Here is a 24,278-nt window from a genome sequence, read left to right on the forward strand (position 1 = left end):
CACAGGGAAAGTTAACCATTACATGACATCACTTCTGCAGTCGGCGGACAAAATTCTTGTGCTGTCCTTGTGCTGTCTTTGCACTTTTCAGCAGACACCGACATCCCGGGGAGAAAAGAGGAACATTTGTAAGCCGACCATCGGTACGTGTGTACGGGGCTTAACTACACTGGCTGTAAGCTAAATACAATTCTGCTATATGGAGCTTTAGAACCACTCGATATGTAGGAAATGTAGTGTAGCAAGCAGGAGTCAGACAGAACTGCTTCAACTCTCTTCAACAGGCTCTGGATAACTGTGCTAGGGGTTAGGCGGGGCCATCTTATATAGTGTGGGGCGTATTCACTCCTGATTGGCCTCTGGTCCCCGTAGTCACTCCAATCACGTTCCTAGGAGACTCCTGCCCCCTCATTGGCTTTTGCAGACGTTTCTGGGCCAATCACGGGCTTTTAAAGCCCAGTTCCTGTTCCAGTGCATTTTGGGCGGTTCTGGTGGCCGAATACCGAACTTTTGCCGCAAAAAGTTCGGTATTCGGCCGAATATCGAACATCCAATGTTCGGGTCGAACCGATGGTCGACCCGAACCGTTCGATCATCCCTAATAATTAGTAGTAATCAGCATGGATTCATGAAAAATCATTCTTGTCAATCCAATCTATTAACCTTCTATGATGAAACCACTGTATGGTCTTGGCCACCGTGCTGCAGCTCAGTTTCAGGGTTTCAGGGTCTTGGCAATCTTCTTATAACCTAGGCCATCTTTATGTAGAGCAACAATTCTCTTTTTCCAGATCCTCAGAGAGTTCTTTGCCATGAGGTGCCATGTTGAACTTCCAGTGACCAGTATGAGAGAGTGAGAGCGATAACACCAAATTTAACACACCTGCTCCCCATTCACACCTGAGACCCTGTAACACTAACGAGTCACATGACACCGGGAAGGGAAAATGGCTAATTGGGCCCTTCACTTAGGGGTGTACTCACTTTTGTTGCTAGCGGATTAAACATTAATGGCTGTGTGTTGAGTTATTTTGAGGGGACAGCAAATTTAACACTGTTATACAAGCTGTACACTCACTACTTTACATTTTAGCAAAGTGTCATTTCTTCAGTGTTGTCACATGAAAAGATATAATAAAGTATTTACAAAAATGTGAGGGGTTTACTTACTTCTGTGAGATACTGTATATATATATATATATATATATATATATAATGCAATAATAATAACACTTTTTATGCAATGAGGGATAGTTTGTCCCTTGCAGTTTTTTCTTTTTTACATTTTCGAATTTCATTATTTAGGTCAGAAAGATATATATATATATATATATATATATATATATATATATATATATATATATATATATATATATATATATATATTTATTTATTTATTTATTTATATATATATATATATATATATATATATATATATATATATATATATATATATATATATATATATATATATCTTTCTGACCTAAATAATGAAATTCGAAAATTTAAAAAAGAAAAAACTGCAAGGGACAAACTATCCCTCATTGAATAAAAAGTGTTATTATTATTGTATTATTATTATTTGGTATTATTTTATAGTTATTTATTATATTATAATTTAGGATTTTGTGTTTCAAACTTTATTATACCCGGGATGTTATAAAGAAGAATGCACAGTAAAAAAAAATCATGTGTAAATAGTTGGTTTAGGCTGCTCATCCTTAAGAATTACTAGCAAAATAATGGTACCGCTTTCAGCACCTAAAATCCGAAATAATCATACCGCCAGGGAGGTTAATAAGCGCTGCACTTTTTCCTTTTGTCTGGTTTGTGGATCTGGTTTATCCTACTGTGCTGTCTGCCCTCTATTATTGACTCAATTTGAGCTATGGTCATTCATCCATTACTCAGATGCTCTTTATGGATTAGCGCGGCTTTGAATCCCCTTTTTTGTTATCTGAGGAATGTGGACACACCCAGCGCCGTGTTGTGTTAGAGATTAATGACGTCTGAACAGTCTATACAGGTGGAGGTGTGTTATGTTGCTAGAAATCCCCCTCTCCCTCCTAGAATCTGGAAGGACATTATATGAGACGTGGCAGAAAACCATCTTTGCTCACTCCTCGTCTTCATAAGATAAGAAGAAGTTGGATGCCCCCCAGGCCGTGTTTCCACATTTTCTCTTCCAGAATCTTCTGTTATTGGACTCTTCACCTTTCTAGAAATACTTTCAGGTCTCATTGACAGGAAGTGCAAACAATCTGATTGGAAGATGTATGGGCAGATCTAACAAGGTGAGACCCCATCAATCATTCTTCTGACTGTTTAACCGCTTTACCACCGGAAGATTTTGCTGTCTTACGTCCAGGCCACTTTTTGCGATTCGGCACTGTGCGGGTTTAACTGACAATTGCGCGGTCGTGCGACGCCGTACCCAAAACAAAATTTACGTCCTTTTTTTCCCACAAACAGAGCTTTCTTTTGGTGGTATTTGATCACCTGTGCGATTTTTACTTTTTGCGCTATAAACAAAAAAAAGCATACATTTTGAAAAAATAATATTTTTCACATTTTTTATATGAAATTCCCCCCAAAAAAATGTAAAAATCAAAATTCTTTTAAATTTTTGGCCAATTTGTTTTCTGCTACCTATGTTTGGTAAAAAAAAAAATCACAATAAGCGTATTTTGATTGGTTTGCGCAAAAGTTATTGCGTTTACTAACTAAGGGAAAGATTTCTGTAATTTTTGGTGTTTTTTTTTTAACTAGTAATGGTGGCGATCTGCGATTTTTTTTGCTGGACTGCGACATTGCGGCGGACAGATCGAACCCTTGACTGATATTTTTGACACTTTTGGGGGTACCAGTGACATTACTACAGTAATCAGTGCTATAAATATGCACTGTTACTGTAAAAATTACACTGGCAGGGAAGGGGTTAATTTTATTGGAGAGGGAGGGGTTAATGTATGCCTGGTGCTTACTAACTTGTGTGGGGGGAGGTGACTGAGTGACACAGGGACAGATCGCACAGCTATGCTGAACCCTGCAATCTGTCACTGTCTGTCACTTAGGAGATCCGCCCGCTTTGTTTACACAGGCGGGCGGATCTCCAAACTAGATTCCCCGACGATCAGGGAAGAGCAGCGGCGATCGCCGCTGCTCCTCCCCTGGCCCGACTCCCGCTGTAAATGAATACAGCTGGAGCGAGCCTCCGGCGGCGCGCGAGCGCCGCCCACAAGGGGAGGAGTCCAGCGACGTAGGTCAACGTCGCTGGATGATAACTAACCACTTTGCCGCAGTAGAGCTCGAGTGAGCGGTCAGCAAGTGATTAAAACAAAGTGGAGTTCCATATTCTGAGAGAGGGCAGGAAATGGGAACTCCGCTCACTGCTCACAGCACTCTAATTCCAAATAGACCCATCATTTTGTGTGTGTTGGTAGGGTGTTATAGAATCTAAACCCTTTGGAGGTACCATGCCCGAAGAAATGCATTAAAAGGTATAGGAAGTGTATGGGACTTTATATGTACCTCCTTATACTGCATATTCAGTGAGCAGGTGGTTAAATTTCCTCCCATTGGACCCATAATAATGTAGGGGGGTTCCTGAGGGTAGGAAAAAATCTGAATCCTCAGACCAATGGGAACCACCTTATTATCTATATATGATTGGAAAAAGTGGCTGTGCCTGTAAAACCTGGATTTATGTTCAAGGAATCTCTTTAGATGGGTAAACAATGCTGAAACCTCATTGGCTTTAACATTTTCCCCTGGGATGTTCATTTTTAGCATTTGATCGACCCAAGCATTACCACTGTAATCCGCCATGTTTTAGATAATATCAAAGGCACTTCACAGTAATCCTGGAAAGCAATAATGGCAAATAGGATCAAGAAACAAGAAGGTTGTTGTAAGTTAATTATAAATGATACATTTAAATAGCACCCTCACCCCACAAATAGGTGTATTGAAACACCATTGACAGTCAAACATAATTTTGTGTGTGGGGGTAGGTTGTTATGGAATCTAAACCCTTTGGAGGTACCATCCCCGACGTAATGCATACAAAGGTACAGGAAGTGTAGGGGACTTTATATGTACCTCCTTTGGTACAATACAGATAGAAACAAGCTATTGATATGTATCCAGGAGCAGATTACGATTACCTGACAATACAGGTTTGTCCTTCATTTCTTCAGACTGTTCCTGTATCCCTCTGGTGTTAGGCTCAGAGTATCTGCATTACAACTCTGAGCCTAGAGAGGGGCATTGTGGGAGCTGTAGTCCTTTGTGCAGCCATTGCTGAACTATTGAACTATTCATGAAAGCAAGCTGGTCAAAAGACTATGTGAATTGCTGAATGTTCAAAGGTCCAGAACAACCCAGTTTCACCTACAGGGAGACCCTCAACCAGAACGCTTCAATCGTACTCTGTTGAACATGTTGGTCACACTACCCCTGGAAAATAAACAACATCAGGGTAGTTACATTGCTGCAGTAGTTCCCGCGTACAACAGCACGGTGAACAACTCTACTGGATACTCCCCTTACAGGTTGATGTTTGAGAGAGAGGCCCGTTTGCCTATAGACTTAGCTTTTGGGACATCTCTCAATCACACTTCTCTAGCCTCTTACAGTGGGTATGTTGACAGACTTCGAAGAAATTTGAAAACAGCCTATGAGAAAGCCAAGGGAGCATCAGATGCCAGAGAACAAAGAGACCAGAAGAACTTTGATTTCAAAGTGAGGTTTCAGAACTTTCAACCAGGAGACAGAGTGCTGTTATGAAACTTAGGGGGAACCAGGAAAGCACAAGCTAGCTGATTGATGGCGTTCTCAACCATACATCATCTGCAGACAGCTACCTGGGCTCCTTGTTAATCAAATTCACCTAGAGGGGAAGACTGGTCCAGTCAAGACGTGGCATCGAAACATCTTTTGCCCATATCCGAAGCTATTCGGGTGTCCCAGCCTTCTTGCCTCGATACACCTCGCTCTCCTAATTTGAGATCCAGAATCTGCCAAACACCTCAAGCTACCTCTCAAGAAGAAGAAGTGGAGGAGAGTGATGAAGAAGACCTAACTCTTGACTAGTTATGGGTTCCCTCGTTAGAGGATGCTACCAGAATTCCTCAGTCTTCTTTGGACCATATGGGTGAAGTCCTTTCACTCTAGAGGACAGAACGCTAGCCTCTCGAGATAAAGGAGTCCATACCAACCCCACCGAGAGGAATTGGAGGGGTTAAACCAGAACAAGCTGACATTCCTGATGTACAAGGTTTCAGAGAAGTCCCAGATCCTCCAATCTATGACACAGGAAGGAACGCTGCCACTGAGAGTTTGGAAGAACCACAGCCTGGGTGTAGCCATTGGGGATTGACTTATGAACCTGAAGCCTCAGACAATGTGTACTCCAGACTCTGACAGGAAATCCATCCGCCTAAGAGACTAACATACAAAACTCTTGGAGAAAGCTCTGATGAACTCATTCCTACTGCTCAATGCGCTAGCTTTTTCTACCGAACCTTTGCTGGAGGATGACCCTGAACCACCCTCTGATACTACTAGGTGGGCCACTAACCTCTTACTGGCCTGTTACCAAATGATTTACATTTGTCTGATGATCTGTACAGTTTGCTGTTAGAGAACCCATCAGTCAGCTGCTTGCTACTGTGGGTTATGGTCAGCAAATTTACCATTTGTAAATATTTTGTATGCTAGTTAATTAATATTTTGTTGGGATTATTTCCTGCTTTTGGGGACCAAAGACTTTCAAGTGGGGGTAGGATGTAGCCAGGAGCGGACTACAATTACCTGACATTGCAGACTTGTTCTTTCATTATTCAGACTGTTCCTGTATCACTCTAGTGTTGGGCTCAGAGTATCTGCATTACAATTCTGAGCCTAGAGAGGAGCATTGTGGGAGCTATAGTCCTTTGTGCAGCCATTGCTGAACTGTTGAAGAATTAATGAACTACACCCCCAGCAGGCCATACTCTCCCGGGGGGAAATTATAGGAGAGGCTTTAAAAGGATCTGGTGACCAGGCCCAAGCTCTCTTTCTTCCAGGGGTCCATCAAGTGAACATCGATCCCCCGCTCTGCCTTGAGGATTGCGGCCCACCACGCCACCCACTGTTGCCAGGGTTCTAGCCCAGCTAGGATGGACTTGCTCCACTACGTCAGGGGAACTCCCAGCAATCTCACTGACAGCAGAGGTACCAGACAGACTCCATATCTAGCCGACCAAGTATCTGCCTCGACCTGATCCTCAGATGGAGAGCCAATTTGTATTGCTTGCAGTATAATCGCTGTGTCATCAGGATTAGTGAGGGGGCGGATGCCCAAAGTCCTATTACCAGCCACTAGCACTCCACTTTGAACACTATATACAGATACTACAGAATTAGATTGTCAAGAGGATCGGTCATTAGCCATATCAAGTATCCTTGCACTGATTGCTGATCACTTTTGCCATACTTAAGGATACTTCACTTCTCTGAGCTCCAACTGCTGGTGAAGATAATTGCAAGGCCTTGCATTCAGAATACTATCCTTTCACTCTTAAAGGAGACACATCACTTGTACTTATAATACTCAGTCTCTCATTAGGATCAGAAGTATTATAGGCCGGCCTGAGGTTCTCCTTTTATTATTAGTGGTGATATTAACAATATCTAATGATCCTTTGATAATCCATTCATTTAATATTTGTTACTGTCTGCTATTTTGTATACTTTTGTCACTCTCCTCTGTTTGCTATTTTCCTTTAGCTGCTCTGAGACTTGATTGTTGTTTCGTGACTTGGTTGACTTGACACTCTTATTTGGCCTCTTTTTCTGACTAAGTATAAACCAAGAAGGCTGAATACTATTTGCATTGTGTCAGTGTCTTATTTAAAGGTATACACAACATGTCTCAACCTAGAGTGTCAGAAGGGCTGGAAAGCTGACAGGGTCAAGGCTGCACAGAGGAACATCCAATACTAAGAGGCCTTTGCGGGGGTAGCGCTACATATATATAAAATTATAACTTTTTTAGAAAAAATTACAAGTACTAAAAAGGGGTAAAAACATCTCCTTAAGTTAGCCATCCATAGTAATTCGTTTTCTGGCTTAAGGATCTGTTTATCGGGCCAGCGCGTTTTGCGGGCAATCCTGCTTCATCAGGGCCTCGGATCTTGTTATAGAGTACTGTAATAATATACATAAACAAAAGTCAACAGTCATTAAACAATATAGTAAATGAACATCACTTTAACATATATGCTTTCATATCAATTTGTCAGGAACCATAAACCAGGAGGAGGCAGAAAATGCAGTTAAAATCACACCTTTAATGAAATAGCAAAAATAACATAGTTCAGGAATGTAGACAAAAACAGAAGCCAGGGTTTAGATGCCAGAGTGGGTAATCAGATGAGCTAGGATCAGGAAGCCAGGAGTCAGCGAAGTGAGGAGCAAAATTATTATACAGGATTTATATAGCGCCAACAGTTTGCGCAGCACTTTACAATGTGAGGGAAGACAATACAGTTACAATACAGTTCAAAACAGGAGGAACTAGAGGGCCCTGCTCGTTAGAGCTTACAATCTAGAAGGAAGGGCCAAGTGAAACAAAAGGCAATAACTGTGGGGGATGGGTTGATGGAGAAAATGGAGGTGCGTTTGTTAGGTGTTGGTAGGATAGGCTTCTCTGAAAAGGAGAGTTTTCAGAGATCGCCTAAAAGCTAATAGAGTAGGAGATAATCGGACAGGTAAGGGTAAGGAGTTCCATAGGATTGGAGAGGCTCTGGAAAAGTCCTGGAGGCGAGCATGGGAGGAGGTGACGAGGGGGCTAGAAAGCAGGAGGTTTTTAGAGGAACGAAGAGAGCGATTAGGTTGGTATTTTGAGACGAGGCTGGTGATGTAGCTAGGGGCTGTACATTACTACAAGATGTTGTAAGTATTTTGAATTTAATTTGTTTTATGAGTGGAAGCCAGTGGAGGGCTTGACAGAGAGGAGCAGCGGACATTGAGCGATTGGTAAGGTGGACGAGTCTGGCGGCAGCATTCATGATGGATTGAAGGGGGGATAACCTGTGTAGAGGTATGCTAACAAGAAGGGAATTGCAGTAGTCGAGGCATGAGATGACCAGGGAGTGAACTAGGAGTTTTGTTGTGTCTTTGGTTAGAAAGGGGCATATTTTGGAGATGTTGCGGAGGCTGAGGCGGCAAGATTTGGACAGCGATTGGATGTGGGGTTTGAAGGAGAGTTCAGAGTCCAGGACAACACCTAAGACCTTGGCATGCAGGGATGGGCTGATAGTAATGGCATCGATATTGATGGAGAAATCAGGGGAAGGGGCACATAGTGGAGGAAAAATTATAAACTCGGTTTAGGATGGATTGAGTTTGAGGAAGTGGTGAGACATCCAGACCGATATATCTGATAGTAAATTAGTGATACGTGAGGAGACTGAGGGAGAGAGCTGAGGGGTGGATAGATAGATTTGGGTATCATCAGCGTAGAGATGGTATTGGAAGCCATAGGAGGCTATCAACTGACCCAGAGAGGAGGTGTAGATTGAAAATAGGAGGGGTCCAAGAACAGAGCCTTGGGGGACCCCAACAGAGAAGGGAAGAGGAGAGGACAAAGTAGAGTTGTACATAACGCTAAAGGTGCAGTTGGATAAGTAGGAAGATAACCAGTGAAGAGTACAGTCACGGAGACCAAAGGCATGGAGTTTTTTGAGGAGGAGGGGGTGTTCAACCGTATCAAAGGCAGCAGAAAGGTCCAGAAGTAAGAGTACAGAATAGTGTCCATTGGTTTTGGCCGTTAGTAGATCGTTTGTCAGTTTTAGGAGAGCAGTTTCAGTGGAGTGTTGAGGCCAAAATCCAGACTGAAGGGGATCAAGGAGGCTATTCTTGGCAAGGTGGTCGCACAGTCGGTTGTAGACTAGACGTTCGAGGAGTTTGGATGAAAGGGGGAGCAAGGAAATAGGGCGTAGGTTGTTCAGAACGGTTGGGTCCAGTGAGGGCTTTTTAAGTATGGGGCTGACTAGTGCATGTTTTTGAGAGTTGGGGAAGATGCCAGAAGAGAGAGAGAGAGAGATTGAAGATGTGGGTTAGAGAGCGTAGAATAGGGCCAGAAGGTGAATGTAGCAAAATCAGGAAGAGGTAAGGGAGAGAAGTCAGCCAGGCCAAGTCGTACACAGGAACACAAGCAGGAACACACTGGAGGCATTTACCACACAAGGGCAAGGAGAAAATAAGCTAAGCTGTCTAAATAGCCAAAAAGGGCTGGCTGTAGGCTGGACAAATGAGGCCGGTTAATCACTGTGGAAACAACAAGTGTCTGGTAATTAATGGCTAGCTGTGTAGCTCTGAGCACTGAAAGAAAAGAGCTGCCCGTAAGTTGCAGAAGTCAGCCCTGATAGTATCTCCCTCCTCAATGACCCCTCCCTGTAGGGGGGGGGGGGCATGCTTGAGGGAAAAATGTCTATGGAAAGCACAAAGAAGGGCAGGTACGTCCGAAAATGAGACCCATGAACGTTCCTCTGGACCGTAACCAGTAAAAAGGTATTCAATGCATCCACAAAAGCTATGGGAGTCAATTATAGAGTTTATCTCATATTCCTCATGGGTGTCAACCTGAACTGGATGAGAGGGTGATACCAAGGTGGTATAGAGGTTGCACACCAAAGGGAAACCTGGAATACATTGGAAATATGCATGTTGGAAGTAAGATCTAATGCACAGGCCACTGGGTTACCCTTACGGAATATGCAATAAGGCCCAGTTTACCAAGGCAGCAGTTTTAGTGAGGGAACACAGAGTTGGAAGTTACAGGAAGACAGCCAGAAGCCCTATCCAACTTGGTAGGAGGGCTCAGGTACACATCAGTGGTCAGCATGGAATCTGTACCTCTCTCTGGAGCATTGAGCCAAGTGAAACGGAGTTTCCGAAGATGTTCCTCTAACACAGGAATTCACTGCAGAACAAATGTGTCATGCAACATGGATGGCTGAAAGCTATAATTCGCCATAAACAGAGATAATCGGAAGTTGACATTGATGGTGCTATTGTGAGCAAACTCCACCCAAGGTAACAGGTCTGACCAGTTGTTATGGTGGTCAGAAATATAGCAACATAGGAACTGCTCCAAGGCTTAGTTGGCTGATTCTGCTGCCCCATTGGACTGCAGTTGATATGCAGAGGAGAAGGAAAGCTGAATTTCCAACTGTGCACAAAAGGCTCACCAAAACCTGAACACAAACTCGCTACCCCTGCCTTTGATGATAATTTTAGGTAACCCATGTAACCAAAAGACGTCCAGAGTGAAAATTGATGCCAGTGCTTTGGACGTTGGCAACTTCTTTAGCGGTATACAATGGGACATTTTTGAAAACCAGTCAGCCACCAAAAAATAACTGTGTTGCCCTGGGAATTGGGTAAATCCACAATAAAATCAATAGACAAGTGAGTTCAAGGCCTCTCCCCACTGGGTATGGGTTGTAGGAGGCTCACTAGAAGGTGCCGGGTGTTTTAATCTGAGCACACACAGGACAAGCGGCTACAAAGACGGTTATATCAGCACGAAGACTAGGACACCAGAATTGTTGAAACATAGACTATACAGTATGAGTTGATTCTTCCTTGGGTGCCCAGCTGCTTTAGGAGAATGGTAGGTCTAGAGCAAAGCAGTGCAGAGATTCTCGGTGACAAAGCAGTGGTCATGAGGTTTTTCAAGAGGAGAATGGATCTAAGAGGCCAGAATTCTCTCACCTAAAGGTATAGTGAGACTAGTGTGAATAATGGTCAAAATGCGGTCCAGAGGTATCACAGGTATAGGAACAGACTCCATTCTTTAAGAGCTAAAATAATGGCTAATAATTCTCTGTCCCCAATCTCGTAATTACATTCTGCAGGAGACAATTTTTTTTTAGAAAAGTAGCCACAGGGATCCATAGAGCTCTCAGAGGTTGGACATTGAAACAGGAGAGTGCCTACTCCAGTCTCAGACGCATCAACTTCAAGAATCTAGGGTAACGTAGGATCAGGATGTACCAGCACAGGAGCTGTAGCAAAAGTGGCCTTGAGGAATTCAAAGGCTTTAATGGAATATGGGGACCAATTCTGTGGGTTGCCATCCTTCCTGTTCATATCAGTCAGGGGTTTGACCAGAGGAGAGAAATTGCAAATACATTTCTGATAATTGGCAAAGCCAAGAAAACGTTGTAGCAGACATAGGTCGAGGCCACTGTAAGACTGCAGATAGTTTCTCTGGGTCCATCAAAAAACCTGGCAGCAGAAATTACATAACCCAAAAAATGTAACCTGTTCACGATGGAACTCGCACTTTTCCAACTTGCAAAACAGGTTGTTCTTTCTCAACCTCTGTAGCACGTGGAAAACTTCTGTGTTCTCTAGGGATTTGGAATGAGGGGGCGTGGCTTGGCACGCAGCGTGGATGGCTGCCAGAGACCGAAGCTCCGGACCCGAAGCGGCTCTATACATGTGCTGCGGCTCCATTCTAGCACCATTTCGCTGAAATATGGGCAAAATAACTAAAGCGAACCCACAGGGCAAGAATTTAAAGAACCTAAAGGCTCCCAACGGGAATATCATCGCGGATATTTTCAAGGCCCAAGCGCCGGCACGGAGGCACACCTCAGGCAACAAAATGGCGCGGAGGCCGTCCATTGATGAAGAAGAGGATATCGACACTGATTCCATTGCGGCTTCTGAGGATACTGTAAGTGATTCATCTTCCAAAGCCAGACAATTGACATTTAATGACATGACGGCAATTGTAGCCGACATTAAAGGCTCCTTTGCTGCAGCCATCACTGATCTAAAAGCGGACATTGTGAGACTGACGGAGCAGATGGCAGGTGTGGAGAGAGCGGGCAAACAGAGAGAAAAGGCGATCAAAAGGCTTGAGGATGTTGCAAGCACTCATTCTGGCCATCTGATTGCAATAAATAGACATCTAGAAGATTTAGATAATCGGGGCAGAAGAAATAACATCAGGGTGCGGGGATTACCTGAATCTGTAGATGGAGGAAATATTTGTTCTGCCCTGACATCCATTTTTAATAACCTACTAGAGCGGCCACCTGAATCCCCTATTGAAATGGATAGGGCTCATAGAGCCCTCAGACAGAAAGCTCCAGACTCTATGCCACCAAGAGATGTGATTTGTTGTCTAATCAGCCACACAATCAAAGAGGAAATACTAGCCAAGTCCAGGCAAATGGAACAAATATTGTTTAATGAGGAACAGATTTTGCTCTTTCAGGACCTTTCCCCAATCACCCTGAAAAACAGCAGAGCGGTGAGACCTGTTCTGGAAGCTCTGAAAGAGAGAAATATCCCATATAAATGGAAATATCCATTCGCAGTGCAAGCTACCTATCAGGGAAAACAGTATAGATTGCGCACTCCTGAGGACTTGACTTCCTTTTGTTCAAATCTCCAGCTGGCACCCATCAGCCTCCCAGACTGGTACAATGAATTTCTACTGCCTTCCTCTCCAGTCAGCCACCATACATATGACAGCTCTCCATCTGCATCTACTGACAGATCCCCATCCATCAAAGGGAAGAAAGCAAAGAACAAAAGTTCACACTTACCTTTCTCCTCTCCTCCTAAAACACCGAGAATGAGAGATCTCAATTAATGATTAGTGCCATAAACAGAATATGTCTGTCGTTTCTTTATGCTGTTGTTCAAGATTTGTTTGCCCTGTTAGTTGTTACGGGCTCAGAGATACCCTCCGGTAATTTGGAGTCAATATTCTCTTTTTGGGTTATACCTTCAATTTCAATGATGAGGTCCTTCTGTTCCTCGCCAGTAGATGGCGAGCTGAGCTCATAAAAGAAGATGTCACATCTACATAATGAGCTGGAAATTAAACCACTTTACCACCGGAGGATTTTGCTGTCTTATGTCTGGGCCACTTTTTGCGATTCGGCGCTGTAGAACTTTAACCGACAATTGCGCGGTCGTGCGACGCCATACCCAAACGAAGTTTTTCCCACAAATAGAGCTTTCTTTTGGTGGTATTTGATCACCTGTGCGATTTTTACTTTTTGCGCTATAAACAAAAAAAGAGCGTAAATTTTGAAATAATAACAATATTTTTCACATTTTTTTTATATGAAATTCCCCCAAAAAAATGTAAAAATCTAAATTTTTTTACATTTTTGGCCAATTTGTTTTCTGCTAAATCACAATAAGTGTATTTTGATTGGTTTGCGCAAAAGTTATTGCGTTTACTAAGGGAAAGATTTCTGTCATTTTTGGTGTTTTTTTATTTAACGAGTAATGGCGGCGATCTGCAATTTTTTTTTGCGGGACTGCGACATTGCGGCGGACAGATCGGACCCTTGACTAACATTTTTGACACATTTGGGGGGACCAGTGACATTTCTGCAGTAATCAGTGCTATATATATATGCACTGTTACTGTAAAAATGACACTGGCAGGGAAGGGGTTAATTTTATTGGAGAGGGAGGGGTTAATGTATGCCACTTTGTCGCAGAAGTGCTCGAGTGAGCAGACGGCAAGTGGTTAAACCAAGCTGACAGATATTATCTCTACTCTACCCCTAGATGTCGCCACTGTTCAACCTTAGTTTATATGTCATTCCTGAAGTTCAAAACAGGAAATCGAGACTTTCGCCTTTTCACGGAAGTTACCCATTTGTTTACATCCTCCTTGTCGATATCCACTGGGTGACATACAGGGATATACAGAGAAGCACTTAGAGTTAAAGCACATTTGTTTTTCACATGATATCTCAGCTCTCTTTTATCTTGAGGACAGGACACAGAGTTGTCACCCTCGGTCCACAGCAAGTATGCATATCTCCGAAGACTACAATCCGATAAGAAATGCTCCATTCCACCTTGATCCTTTCCCACCATGTGGGAATATCTTCGATGTGGTCATTCCGGTTGCCCACCTATTAAAGGTACTGTAACTTATACATATGATCTTGCAGAGCATGCTGTATCGGCTTCCCCTGTTCTCAGGCAATTTAAATGAGCTCATGGACTACCACAAGAGGACACAGTTTTAAATTAGAGGGGCAAAGGTTTAAAAGTAATATGAGGAAGTATTACTTTACTGAGAGAGTAGTGGATGCATGGAATAACCTTCCTGCAGAAGTGGTAGCTGCAAATACAGTGAAGGAGTTTAAGCATGCATGGGATAGGCATAAGGCTATCCTTCATATAAGATAGGGCCAGGGACTATTCATAGGATTCAGATATATTGGGCAGACAAGATGGGCCAAATGGTTCTTATCTGCCGACACATTCTATGTTTCTATGACTTCCTATTCATGTAACAGATGATATCTCACCGTGAACTTTTTTCCTGACAATGATAATCTTCATCATAATTCCTTGACCCATGCTGTTCATGCAGTATCTCAAGATGCTCTTCTCTTCCCCTCTTCTATGTTTGATAACATGAGGTTTTTTGAAGTTGTTTTTTCCTTTTTATGTTACAAGTCGCAGAACTCATACATGTTTTTTAAGTTATTCATTTGATATATGAGCCGTCTTCCTGTGGTCCGAGACATTATCTTGATACACAGGAACTTAGGGTACCTTGGGTGCCGTTCGGTTGCGCTTCTTCCAGTGCTCCCATCAGGCTTTTTCTGTTATTTTTCCTTGGCGGGATAAAAGTGCATGCGTAAAAGCACATCTCTGGGTACGGAATCTTCCAGGTGGCGGGGTTTAGGGATTTTATGTATCCTGTCGATAGTTAATTCAATAGGTGTCAAATCCGGAACCAAGGTAGTAAAAAGGGTAGATGCATGTTGTAAAAGATCGTTCGGTTGAACCGATTCAGGAATGCCGCGCAGCTTGATGTTATTGCGGCGCGAACGATCTTCCAGATCAGCTATTTTGGATTTAATCCATTCTGTATCCTCCCTTTGCTCCTGATAAGCATCAACAAGGTCATTCACTGTTTCAGCACACTCCTGCATACCATGCTCAATATGTGACACCCTGCTGCCCATATGCTTCATTTCACATGTGAATCTGTCCATTATAGTGGTGAGGTTAGCCATGAGAGAAGATTGGAAAGTCATTAACATATTTTTCATTGTAGTGTCCAGGACAGGCTGGCCAGTAGTGGGAAACGCAGCAATGGAAGATTGAAGTGCAGTCATAGAATGCATAGAGGCAAATGAGGTACTCACAGCAGCCTCGGGAGGGTTAGCAGGGTCCAGGTGCATCCTTGACTTCGCAGGGCTGCCCGATACCGGGGTTGCAGGAGAGGAATCCGGCATAGGAGGCAACGATGAAGAGTCCTCAGGCGAGGGGACTGCATCAGGGAGATCCGTGTAGGCCGCAGGGCTCCCGCCGTCAGACCGCGCTGCGGCGCCATCTTGGATCCTCTCAGGGAGAAGCGGCTGAGGAAAGAAGAAGGCCGTGAGCTTTTTCGGGCCCCGCTCATCCTTCCTTTTATGGCTATTCATCTTCCTGCGGTGTTCGGTAAGCTAGTCCTGTATGTACCGAGTGTCCGGAACCGCTGTGCTTCGGGTAGGCTGGGTAATATGTCGGCCGGGTACAGAGAGCTCTCAGCTCAAGCGTCCATCCAGCACGCGCGCAAGCCACGCCCCCCTTTTTTTCTGTTATTTTTCACACACATTTTACTCAGTTTGTTATAGCCTAATTTCTTTGTTGACGCAGAGACTTGTTCTCCGGTCAACCTGACAAGAGGTTTGTCTTTCTTTCTGATTCCTCCTTTCCATTTCCTATTCTATCTCCCTCTCTTTCTCCCTTCCACCCCAGATTTATCTCTTCCCCCCTCATCCCCTCACCTGTGAAACTTCAAAGATGGCTTTCTCTCATTTGGGAAAGAACCCTATGATCATCTCTCATAACGCCAACGGTCTCAATATTCCCGAAAAAAGGAGGAAATTGTTGACCGAATTGAAAAAAAGTAAGGCACAACTTGTGTTTATACAAGAGACACACTTTAAAGGCAATAATACCCCTAAACCTACCGACAGACACTTTCCCACAATATACTCCGCCTCAAACCCACTGGCGAAAACTAAAGGGGTAGCTATTTTACTCAGCAAAAATACGCCCTTCACTATTGACAAAATACACGCTGATCCAGAAGGAAGATTTATCTTTCTAGCCTTCTCTATAAACGGCCGCCCCTTGACATTAGCTAATGTCTACTTTTCAAACAAGGCCCATGTGTTCTATTGTTCAAAGCTCATAGACGAACTTAAAAGCTTTGGAACTGGATGCATCATACTGGGAGGGGACTTCAATGTCCCGCTGGAACCCCTGCGTGACACTTCCTCGGGTAAAACTAGTATAGCGTATAGGAAAATTAAAAATATCAAAGATCTACTGAGGTCTTTAAATTTAGTGAATACGTGGCGAGCATTACACCCCCTGGAAAAAGATTATACTCACTACTCAGCTCCACATAACAAATACGCAAGAATTGACCTATTTATTTCCCAAAGAGACCTACCAGACTTATTAGAACCCAAGATAGGACATATCGCACTGTCTGACCATGCTCCCATCTCAATCACACTTAACACTGATACTTTGTGTAAGCCAACGTTTAACTGGAGACTAAATCCCTCACTATTAATTGACCAGAAAATTAAAGAAGGGATACTAAGGACTATTACAAACTATTTTAAAGAGAACTCCTCACCTGACGTCTCCCCGATCACCGTTTGGGAAGCGCATAAAAGTGTTGTCAGAGGGGAGTTTATTAAATTAGGCTCGAGAAGAAAAAAGAAAAAGAGAAAATAGTGAGTGATCTGTTGTCCAAAATTGCTAGTTTAGAGGCCCAACACAAAATTTCTTTAGCACAATCTCTCATTGAGGAATTGTCGGATGCAAGAAAAGCACTAGCAGACATACTCAACAACAAAACTAAAAGATCTATTTATTTTAATAGAGCAATCTATTACGAACATGGTGACAAAAGTAGTAAATTCCTTGCCAGGGCACTTGAAGACCTTCAAGTTGCCTCCCACATTCCTTATATGAGAGATAAACGAAACAATAGAATTCATGATCCTAGATTCATTGCGGAATCGTTCCACTCCTTTTACGAAAATTTGTATAACCTTCCTCCACAAACTCGCCCAACAAATCTCCAAGGCCCCAGAGAATCACTTATTGCTCAATACATTAAAGAAAGTGGCCTCCCTAGCCTTGCACAATCAGACATTGTCAAATTGGAAAAGGACATATCGTCAGAAGAGGTTCAACAGGCAATCAGTTCTCTGAAATGCGGTAAAAGTCCAGGACCAGATGGTCTAACCTCCCAAAACTACAAAACCTTAGAATCAGTATTAATCACCCCCTTAACGGAAGCATTGAACACTCTCTCTAAACAAGCCAAACCTTCACCCGAATTTTTAACGGCTCACATTGCGGTCATCCCCAAGAAAGATAAAGACCCGACCATTTGCGCTAATTATAGGCCAATCTCACTTCTTAATCTAGATGTCAAACTTTTAGCGAAAATCATGGCAAATAGACTTAGACCTCTGCTGCACCTCATCATAGGGCCAGAACAAGTAGGCTTCATGCCTGGCCATGAACCTAGAGATAATATCATAAAATCTCTCAACTTGATTCATGAGGCACGAAAAAATAGCTTGGAAGGCCTGATTCTATCAACCGATGCTGAAAAGGCCTTTGACAGAGTGGCCTGGGATTATCTCCTGGCCACCTGTCGCCATTTGGGCCTAGGCAACAATATGATGGGGTGGATCGGGGCTCTATATACTGACCCAATAGCCAAGGTTAAAGTTAATAATGTTTTCTCTACACCGCTACATTTGAGAAATGGGACGAGACAAGGTTGCCCCTTATCCCCGATTTTATTCATTCTGGCTCTTGAGCCGTTGATAAGACACGTGAGTGCTGACCCAGCGATTCACGGATTCCATGTGAGAGACAGGGAATTCAAGGTCTCCACCTACGCTGACGACCTTTTATTCTATATCACCCAACCTCACATTTCAATACCAAACCTAAATCTTAAAGCGGTTGTAAACCCAAAGAACAAAACAAAAAAAAAAAAAACCTGCAAGACAAAGGCATAATGAGCTAGTATGCATCACATACTAGCCCATTATGTGTAACTTACCTTAGAACGAAGCCCCGACATGGACCCCCGGACATCGCTGCAGGCGCTGCCATGATCCCTCGCCGTCTCTTCCGGGTTCGGCGGCTCCGGCGCGGTGATTGGCTGGAAGAGACGGCTCCGGCGCGATGATTGGCCGGAGCCGCGATGACGTCACTCCCGCGCATGCGCGCGGGAGTGATTTTCCGGCAAGCTCCCGGCAAATAGATTGAAGGTCCCCCCGGACCTTCAGAGCGCATGCGCCGCTCGCGCGAGCGGCTGCATGCACTGTAAATATCTCCTAAACCATGCCGGTTTAGGAGATATTATTTGTACCTACAGGTAAGCCTTATTATAGGCTTACCTGTAGGTAAAAGTGTAAAAAAGCGGGATACTACCGCTTTAAATTTCGAACATTCAGATTTCTATCCAACTTTAAAATTAACCACTCGAAATCTAAAGCGATGGATATTTCTTTGCCAGATAGCATTAAATCACTGACCCAAAGTAATTGTCCATACAAACGGGAAACCAAGTCATTAAAATATTTAGGAATCCAGCTTACCCCTAAAATTCAGGCGCTTTTTGAGGCAAATTTCATTCCCCTGCTAAATATCATAAGTAAAGATCTTCGAAGTTGGAACTCCAAGAATTTCTCGTGGTTCGGTAGAGCAGCTATCCTAAAAATGGTAATCTTACCTAGATTACTTTACCTCTTTCACGCTCTTCCGATTAAAATTCCGAATAGTTTTTTTCGCAAGTTATTTACTGTTCAACCTCAATTCCTATGGGCACTTAAGAGACCCAGAATCAGTTTGCAGGTTCTACAACGCTCCAAGGCCAGAGGAGATATAGGCCTTCCAGATTTTTCAAGCTTCTCACATTACAAGGGTGGTTGACTGGCATTGTCACTCCCACCAAAAAGACTGGGTAGACCTGGAGAGACGATGTTCAAGGTTCCCCACACACAATTTGATCTGGTCAAATCCTGCTAATTATCCTTCAGAAGTTAGACAACACCCCTTGGTTTCCACTACGCTATCAATTTTTATGGGAGAGAGACCTAAACTGCACCATCTCAGATAAGAATTGGGAGAAAGCGTGTGTTTTCACACACAGGTGTTCTCTTAGCACAAAAATTCAAGAAACTTCATTCAAAATTCTAACGCAGTGGAACCTTACTCCAGTACAATTAAAGGTTTGGTCCCCGCAGAACTCTTATAAATGTTGGAGGTGCCTAAAAGAAAGGGGAACCTTCTTACACTTGTGGGGGTCCTGCACTGATATTCAAATATTTTGGAACAAGGTCATTCACCTTATAAAAATCATTACTGGCACAACTCTCACTCTAGATGCTGCTTGTTGCTTATTACATTTACACAGCTTTTCGTATAAGAGGTATAAGCAATCTCTTTCCAGACATCTGCTTAATGCGGCTAAGGCGGTCCCTCCCTACCCTTATTCAAATCTTCTTCAACTCTTTCCTCCTTTTCTATTTCTTCATTCTGTGGCTATAAGCCAGGTAAACCCCCACATATTGCTGCAGCATATTTCACAGGACATCATTAATAAATTCCTGGAAAACTGCAGGAGCGTTGCAGAGACCAAAGGGCATTTTGAGGTATTTATATTGTCCAGTCTTAGTATTAAATGCAGTTTTCCATTAGTTGCCCTCTTAATTCCCCACCATTATGCCCCTCTCAAATCAAGCTTAGCGAAGACTGTTGCTCCCATGAGGCAGTCAAATAATTCCGTAATCAATGGGATTGGATAAGCATTTTTTACAGTTCACCACTCTTCTTTTTTACAAAAAAAGCCAGCACCGGCAGGAGAATGAATCTGCAACATACTCCTCCATAGCCTTACCCTCCAAGACAGACTGGAGAGATGTGTGAAGCCCAGCTGCATGGGCTCTACTTCACTGGAGGACTCAGACCCAGGAGGTATGGGAGGTGAGGGAGACGTGTGGGAATGCAAAGTGCAGAGCGAAACATACAGGAGACTTCTGCAAAGAAGGTCTCTCTCTCGGAGTCTGGTATCTGCAACATGATACTGGCAAACGAGATCAACTACTCAAGATTCCTAGGTGTATCTCGAACTGCAATCTCATCTTTAATGTTATCAGACAGACCATTGGCAAAAGCAGCCATGAGAGCCTCATTGTTCCAACCAACCTCTGCTGCCAGAGTACAGAATTCAATATCGTAGTCGGCAACAGTTCTCATACTCTGTTTAATGAACATGAGGCTTTTAGCAGCAGAGGTGGAGCGAGATGGAGGACCGACAGTGATGTGTTACTCTATCCAGCTGTGGGTCTGAGATAGTATCGGGCTTACCCATAAACCGGAAGTGACTTTCTCCACATGATGTCACTTCTGGGTGCTGCATATGCGTTCCAAACAGCGTAACGCATATGAAAGGTGGCGAGGGAAGAATAGTAAAGGAGACATGGGCCCCACCTGCAATCCACCTGGTCCAAATATCTCATCACTAGCTACTGGGAAGACACAACCTGGCAAAAGCCAACTATCAATAAAGAGGGATATAAGAATAAATGGGGGATAAATATATAAATAATAATGAAAAATCAAAACATTTGCAACATAAGCTATGAGCAAAATATACACCATGACATATTAGAGTAAGTTTACAAGTAGACCACAACAACAACCAAATACACACCATAGGTTGACATTTATTTCATCACCATAAAAAAAAAAAAAAAATCCCCTCTGTAGTTTCTGAAACATGAAAGCGGAGAGAGAGGGAAAGAAAAGTAGGAAGGAAAGGAGAAATTGGGGGGATGGGGGAACAAAAAGGGGGGATGAAAGAAAGAGGGAAAATAAAATCCATCATTCATAGATAAAAAAGGGGCGAAGCTGATAGCATCATTAAGTCCTGGTAGGCTGGTTGCCCGTTGCTCATAGATCCATTTTGCCTCTATTTGTAGGATCTTTTTGACAAAGTTGCTCCCTCTTGCAGAAGGGTGAACTCTGACCAGTGCTTAAGAATAGGTAATCTGTTTTGTAATTGTGGTATTTGGCAAAATGTCTGGCCACGGGTTTTCTTCTTGATACCACCATGTATATCAGAAACATGGTCTCTGATATGCTTCCAAAGATTACATTTAGTTTTACCTATGTAATAACTAACACATCCATATGTGAGTAGGTATATAATACCAATAGTCGTACAATTAGCAAAATGGTTGGCTTCAAGTAACTCCTCAGTTGGTAGTATCACTAACTTTCTTGGTTTTACGAACAGGCAATACGTGCATGTACCACATTTATAGGTGCCTCGTGGAAGTGATCTACAATGGTCCCTACTACTCTCTCTAGAGAAATGACTAGACACTAGTACATCTCTTAGGGACTGGTTACATCTAAATGTAATGTGAGGTTCAGAATCTACAAAGAGATTGAGTGTCGGGTCGTCTCGTAAGAGGTGCCAATGAGTGTTCATTATGTGTCTCAATTGTCTGTGTTGGTTGTTAAATGTCATATTATGTCTTATATATTCTGTTGTTCAGGGGGAAGGACTTCATTTTCTTTGTTATATTTTTGTCAGGCATTAAATTCTTGACTTTATGGTATGGACTCTGTCCTTTTGTGCATTCAGGGTGGGTATGATGTACTGACATCTATACTATTTATTGTATAATTGGTATGATAGCATATATGTTATGGTGATGGTATGGCATAATGACGAGGGCGGGAACCTCTCGTCAGTCAGGGGCGAACGTCATATGGGATCCTCCCGGATTGGGCCCTGTGCACGGCCGTGGGGATGCGGAGCATCGCCATCTGTCATTGGCTGCATCCACTGTACCAGCCTGTTGCTTGTACCATGTGACCTCTGTAACCAATCACAGCAGGCCACATGGCAGTTGTATACAATGGATGGATTCCTTTCAAGCCATTCATTGTGTACAATTGTGTTGCTAGCTGTGATTGGTCATTGTGATTACATGGTATAGACTGGGCCAATCACGGAAAATTTGTACCATATGATTTGCTCTGACCAATCAAAGCTAATTGCAACTAGTGTTGGGCGCAGGGCCGGATTAAGAGCATCATGGGCTTGGTGCTGAGGATTTTGAAGGGCCTTAAGGGCCGTGCCTTGGCATGCACCCAGAGGAGGAAGGGTGCAGCCATGCATGCCTAATTCCACATGGGATGCTGTCTCTGAAGCCCATAAACACATCCATGCATCGGCAACTGTCCCTCCTTGTCTGGCCTTCGTGCTGTGTGGGGAGGTTCTGAGGGAGCTGCCTGGGGAAGCGAGCATAGAAGCCAGACTTCTGTGTTTACAAGTGACAGAAGAGCGGTAACAGTGAATATGGCCAACCTGGGACCTATATAAAGGTAGGGGCCTGGAGCTGCAGCTCCAATAGCCCCTACGTTAATCTGGCCCTGGTTGGGCGAACAGTTCAGACCGAGCATGAGTTTGGGTCGAAGATTGGCTGTTCAGCCTGTTCGTCCAACAACCCTATTTGTTCACCCCGCCCAACTCCCTGAATTGCACTGCGCACTGCACAGTGTATTTTGAGCCCTGACTGGGCAAAGCTTTGCCCAATCAGGGCGCAGTATAAGCTGCGGGGCCAGGAAGCCAGCCGATGAGTCATCAGCTGTCAATGGGCTTCCCCACTGACAGCTGAATTAAAAAAAATTCCCGGTAAAAAAAAAAAAAAAAAAAAACAGCGTGGGGAATCTGGAAGCCCCCTTTAACATCGTCCCCCTACCTGTTCACCAAAAAAGTGTACAAAAGTAATAAACATAGGAGACAGCTTTTGACAAATCCTTTATTAAAAATAAAAAAATAGTGTACCTTGATGTAAATCCATCATCAATCACGCTGCCTGCTGGACCCGAAGATAGAAAAAATGAGAAACGCTCCGCCCTCCTTTGAGGCCTTCTGCCATATGCCCACTCTGCGCTTTGACATTACCAGGGGCCACCTGGCTACGTCACCTGGTGGCACCACCCCCTTCTGGCATCAGAGGGGCACCTGCCCCAAAGCACCCACCTCCCTTATGTTGAGGACATGTAGCCTGGTATGGTTCAGGAGGGGGCGCTCTTGCTTGTCCCCCCCTTTCCTGACCTGCTAGGCTGCATGCCCAGATAAGGGTCTGGTATGGGTTCTCCAGGTGTTTCCCATGCTGTTTTTTAAAAGATTTTGGGGTAGGCTTCCCCTTCAAACCCAAAGGGCCTAGTATGGACTGAGGGGGGATACCACATCGTTTTTTTCTTTATTTGTTTTACCGCCACTTTTTTTTTTACATTCAGCAGAGGTCAGCGGGAAAACCCATTGACCGCTGATGACTCATCGGTTGTTAAGGACGCCACGGCCAACTTCCTAGCCCCACTCCTTAACAACCAGGTTACACTGCATCCTGATTGCCAAAGCTTTCCCAATCAGGGCGCAGAATGCGCCTGCAAATTCGGGTGTTCAGTAAAAAGCTAAACAGGCAAATGTTCGGCCTGAAGTCATGCTTGGCCCAACCATTTTCCCATCCTAGTCAGAAAGTGTTTTCCTCAGTCATAAAACTGGTTAGTTTGCAAATGCCTTGCTAACAGAAGAGGATATGTGATTGCCTTTCCTGAAAACAGCATTCATATTGTCTGAATTCAGTTTCACTTAAACAAATTCTCTTTATACAGGTGTTGTGTGAAGACCATTATAACCCAATGTCTACTGGATTAACCACTTGCCGACTGCTCACTAGAGCTGTACTGCGGCAAAGTGGCTCTTGTAGATCTGACGACGTAGACCTACATCGGCAGACCCTCCCCCTTCTAGGCGGCGCACGCGCGCCGCCGGAGGCTCGCTCCCGCTGTATTCAGTCAGGGCCGATCGTGTGGAGATGCGCCCACTTGTGTAAACAGAGCGGGCGGATCTCCTAAGTGACAGGCAGGGTCAGATTGCAGGGTTCAGCATAGCTGAACCCTGGATCTGTCCTTGTGTCACACAGTCACTTCCCCCCACACACGTCAGTAAGCACCAGGCATACATTAACCCCTCCCTCTCCAATAAAATATTTATAGCACTGGTTACTGCAGTAATGTCACTGGTACCCCCAAAAGTGTCAAAAATGTCAGTCAGGGGTCCGATCTGTCGCAGTCCCGCAAAAAAATCGCAGATCGCCGCCATTACTCGT

The 24,278-nt window shown here is 43.8% G+C and overlaps 1 protein-coding gene across 1 annotated transcript in view; it reads left to right on the plus strand.

The window, feature by feature from the left end:
- Positions 1–2,105: 2,105 nt before the first annotated feature.
- The window catches only part of LOC309552467 (NACHT, LRR and PYD domains-containing protein 3-like), a 73,191-nt gene continuing 51,018 nt past the window's right edge, over positions 2,106–24,278 (plus strand). The window contains exon 1 of the mRNA XM_082253438.1: positions 2,106–2,294. The gene's annotated coding sequence lies outside the window, so the exon portion shown is untranslated. The remainder of the gene's footprint in view (positions 2,295–24,278) is intronic.

This window comes from Pelophylax lessonae, assembly GCF_965119305.1.
Source record: "Pelophylax lessonae genome assembly, chromosome: 4".
NCBI lineage: Eukaryota > Metazoa > Chordata > Amphibia > Anura > Ranidae > Pelophylax > Pelophylax lessonae.